This window comes from Sinocyclocheilus anshuiensis, unplaced genomic scaffold (genome assembly GCF_001515605.1).
Source record: "Sinocyclocheilus anshuiensis isolate Anshui unplaced genomic scaffold, SAMN03320099.WGS_v1.1 scaffold1190, whole genome shotgun sequence".
NCBI lineage: Eukaryota > Metazoa > Chordata > Actinopteri > Cypriniformes > Cyprinidae > Sinocyclocheilus > Sinocyclocheilus anshuiensis.
This window is the reverse complement of record NW_015555784.1, coordinates 194,337-199,349: the sequence shown is the minus strand read 5'-3', so window position 1 is coordinate 199,349 and position 5,013 is coordinate 194,337. Positions and strand designations below refer to the sequence as shown.

The window sequence follows — 5,013 nt, the reverse complement described above, 5'->3', positions numbered from 1 at the left end:
GAACTGAATCGTTTGAAACGGTTCGCCCTCCAGTATGTACTAATCCACAAATTACTTAAGTTATTCGGTTTATAAACGTGCCTGACGCTCCCTCTGACGCGAAATAAACCAATATCCCGAGTTATTCAGTTACTCCTAACAGTACATTGACTGAACTGCTGAAAGAGAACTGATGATGGGATGTGCACGAGCAGAGCAGCTGGACTGAGTCTCATCCTGCTGGGAGACGGCATCACAGTATGTAAAGGGGTGTAACATTTCCGTCACACGCTTGAGGTATTCGGCCAATCACAACACACTGGATAGCTGGCCAATCAGAGCACACCTCGCTTTTTTAGAACTATGAGCTTTGTAAAAAATCGACGCGTTTCAGAAAGGCGGGGCATAGAGGAGAAACAATAATGTACATTATATGGAAAATAATGTGTTTTTTTAAACACATTATTTTTCTTTATTTTTTCTTGTTTTCTTTAAACCGCATAAACACATTGCATTACCCCAAATACACAACATAATGTTATTTTTTAGCAACGTCATATGACCCCTTTAATGCATCAGTCCCCAGTGCTCTGGCACTTTTCATATCAGCCCCTCTGAAATCAGCCCTGAAATTGGTCAGTTGCAGCAATCACATCACTTACACATGTTGTGCACATGCATGTAATGTCTGTGTTGCATGTCTTTTGCATTGTTTCTGAAGTTCTCAATGTGCAAGATACAAAAATATCCTGTTAAAGTTAGGGGGAATGCCTTAAATTTGGCTTGGTGACCAGTGTTGGGCAGTAACTAGTAACTTAGTTATTGTAATAATATTACTTTTTGCAGTAACTAGTAGTGTAACTAGTTACTAATAAGATTTCAATAATAATATTACAGTTACCATCCATAAAACAGCTTAGTTACTTAGTTACTTTTGATGCCTCAACCCCGCTGATTTAAAATCCAACAATCAAATAATTCCTAGATTTATTTTCATAATTTTCACGACTCGCACATGCATGTGATGTCCCCAGTGCAGCAGGCAAGCTTGGAATATGGAAAAGCTTACTTTCAGCAGATAGAAATATTGCATTATATTGATTTTGTCAGTAAAAAAGATGATCTGAGCACTATTGTGCAAGTTGTGGCTTTACTTTACTCTGGCATTACATCCCACCCACATCCCTCTGATCAGCATGTGGTACATTATATTACTATAATTATTATTATTATTTTATTTTTTTTTTTTATTAAAGTTTCTTACAAACTTATGTGATTTGATAAAATACATAATAAAATATAATCGCATATGGGTAACGGAGAAATTACAATTAGCCTCAAGCTACACATGACAATGAGATTAATACAACACTTCTACTAGTGATAGTGATACATGTCACTATCGATCACTAGAATTTTATGTGGAAGATACACAGTTACAACTTCTGTGGGGTGTGAAGAAAAAGTAATGTAACTAGTAGTGTAACTAATTGCTGTTGCCAGAAAGTCATAAGTAAAGTAACAATATTACTTTTCAAATGAGTAACTAGTAATGAGTAATATATTACATTATTTGAGTAACTAGCCCAACACTGTTGGTGACAGTGTTTCAGTTATTACAAGAGCACATTGATGCTTGTATGTTTTACAGCTTATAACCGTATATTTCATCAAGTGAAAAAATGTTAACATGAACAACCATAATCAGCCTTTACCTTAAAATATGCTTGATAACCACCATGATAATACAGATAGCATGATACAGATGGCCTGACCATAAAGCATGGCCACTAATCATATCTACTGTAGATGTGCACATGGTCATACACACAAAGACAAAACACCATCAGGGTAACACACAACACTAATGCAATAAACACTCAAGTGAATAACATTCATTGTAACATAAAGCATCCTAATGTGCATTACTGATAATAATAAAAATAATACTAAACTATTTATATAACATATAATCATATGTGTTGTGTGTCACGTAGGGACTTTCATACGGTTACTGTAAATTATATGATAATTCATAACTTTTAATTGCAAAAAAAAAATTACCCTAAAATTACATATGCGATTATTTATAATTTTTCATTATACATTTGCCTGTAAATAAAAGGATTTTACTACATCATTTATAGTCTCTTTTTCTGGAAAAATACATTTTTACAATGTAGATTTAACCAACATTAAAATTATTTGTTATATAACTTTGTGAAAATGTAAATTAAATATAACAAGATAATACAGCCACTTTGTTTTTTGTAAGTAGCAAAATACAATTCTCTTCATTTATAAAAAAAAAAAAGTCTCTTTTTCTGGAAAAATACATTTTTACAATGTAGATTTAACAAACATTAAAATTATTTGTTATATAACTTTGTGAAAATGTAAATTAAATATAAAAAGATAATACAGCCACTTTGTTTTTTGTAAGTAGCAAAATACAATTCTCTTCATTTATAAAAAAAAAATAAAAATCAAATCACATCAAATTATTGAAAAAAAACCCCATCACATTTGATTTATATTTTATTTGAATATAAACTATTCTGAATATTTCCACCTCTCTAATGGTAATTTGCACATATCCACCCTGCTTTCAATGTGGAAGTAAGCTATTTTCTTTGAATGTGCGAGACTTCCAATTCATTAGCCACTATAAATAACTAGAAGAATAACTAAATTATTCTGTTTGCACTACAAGCCAGTGTGTTTATGGTTATTTTAATAAATTAAAATAAAATGATAACAAATGGCTCTTTTGGGAACTGGAAGCAAATGACATTGGAAGGCTTGTACATTCATGTTTCAAATGGCCGCACCCACTCTTACGTTAAAATTAAGGTGGATTACAAATCATGAAATAATAAGTGGTCATAAATTGCATTTGATATCTGCACTTCCTTTATTTCAAGTCCATACTTTGGCAAATGGCCTGGGTTTGTAATTGTTGATAAACAGCTTCATTGCCAGTATGTTTACTAGTCCTTTAGCCCACATTTCAAACCCAGACACCACAAACTATTTTCCTCACTCACAGAATCAGCTTCTCAGCAATTATCATACAATACATAGTGACATAACTTCTCTCTCGTGCATGTCAGTCATCCACAAATTGCTGGATTTGTCAAGTATAGCTATGTGCAGATTAGGTTCAGAATGTTTTTTTTTTTTTTTGAACATTTTATGTTTTGAAAGTCAAATAAACTCTTCAAGTAAGACTATAATTTAGTACACGCCCAAATTAAGGGAGTTAGAGAGTCTACTGATGCCTTACGTCTGTTGCAGACTGAAGAAACCTCTGAAACAATGACACATAGCTTTGCTTGTATCAGATAGTTCTTTTAATTGAATACTACAAACCAAGCAAATTCTGTCAAATTAATTAACAGAAGCGTCTTTATAGTAGCTTATGATGATCATCTGTAGATTTTTGATGAATATCAAAGTAATCATGAATTGGTGATGTAATGCCCACCCTAACTGATTTGCCGAAGGTAGATATAGGTGCTAGCTATATTAGGATTACTGCTACTCACTGAGCTCACTGCCAGTGCAACCAGTTGGCGGAAGCTTCTGCTTAGTCTTACAACAGTCTTTTTATACGGCCTAATGTATTTCTCCAAAAATAGGAAAATACAATACGTAAACATTTCTTAAATGTATAATGGTTGCTAGTACACCTCCGTCCGTCATAACCCATAACCCACCATCAGATTAAATTAGAGATGTGAAAGATGTCTGCGTGTGATTAGTCCTGGCAGCCAGGCACAACCTCCGCCATTGCCGGAATGCTTTTATTCAGCCACGAAGGTAAACATTATTATCGCCCTTTCATCTTTTAAAACCCGCTGAATGTGAGAAGCATTGTTGTGTCCTCTGTCACGCCCTGCTCATTTAGCACGGTGTCATTCTTTTTCACTGCAATTAATGAGAGCAAAAGAAAACAAAGCAGTGGAGTCTATTGAATTATTTGATTAAGTAGCTGCAGCTAATGGAGTTTCAGGATTTAAGAGCAAATGATGTATTGCAGATGACTCATCAAGGCATTTAATTTGCCCACTTACCCATTTATGCATTGTCTCATTCATATGGCCATGCATCTTCATTTCATCTTTGAACAGCAGGTCATTCGGGCACTTGGAACGGTGCGAAACAGGGGGAGGATGGTCAGTGCGACCCAAGGGAATTGATTTCTTCATTGCGCTGCCTTTCTCTTGCTTTTGCTCTCTTTCTTATTAGTTGTTATGCCACTGTAAAACAGTGTCTGTGATAAGTACAAAGGGCTTGGGATGCAGTTGAGCCGCCTCTGAAATCCTTTCAGAAACCACATGCTTGTTTATTGCTTCTGAGCTTAAAGGATTCATGGCTGAGGCACATAATCAGTATTCTAATCAAGGCATTAAACCAGCGTTTTCTCTTGCACACAGCTGTTTTCCTTACAAAATATGCAGTGTTCTTAAATCGCACGGTGTCACATGGACTTGAATCGTGACATATATGGCAGAGGTCGTGCGGCTGATTGAAGTCCTTCTTTTCAGTGTTCATAAGGTCATTCGTTTAAGTTTTATTTAGATCTGCATGATTAGAGGGGAGGCTTAAAGAGATGTTCCGTTCTTACGCAGTGATTGCGGAGTTCGTAGGCTCTTTGATTTGCATGCGTCAGATGGTAGATTGCGCAGAGTTTTTATGCCTCTGCCACTTGTTTTCTCAGAGCAGTCGGCCAGAAAGATAAACTAAACCATAAAAGGCTCCACTTATGGTTGATGCACCGTAATCCATTTCAAAGTGAGTCATTTATCAGCGCGATTCACCTTTGAAAGACACTACTCTCTTCTTACAACCGCCACAGACAACTTTCAGGGTTGGAGGTACATCAAGAGACTGCTTTTCATTAAATGGCCTCCTCATTCTCCTGCTGGTTCAAATGTACTCAAATATTAATCAAGTTCAGCATGCATGTCGATGCATTAGAGCCTCCGTGAATATAAGCACTGTATTTACGCCCCGCTGCATATTCCTAGC

The 5,013-nt window shown here is 35.4% G+C and overlaps 1 protein-coding gene across 2 annotated transcripts in view; it reads left to right on the top strand.

Moving 5' to 3' along the window:
• ca10a (carbonic anhydrase Xa) overlaps nt 1–5,013 on the top strand; it is a 216,958-nt gene that overhangs the window by 80,199 nt on the left and 131,746 nt on the right. The gene's annotated exons all lie outside the window — the stretch shown is intronic.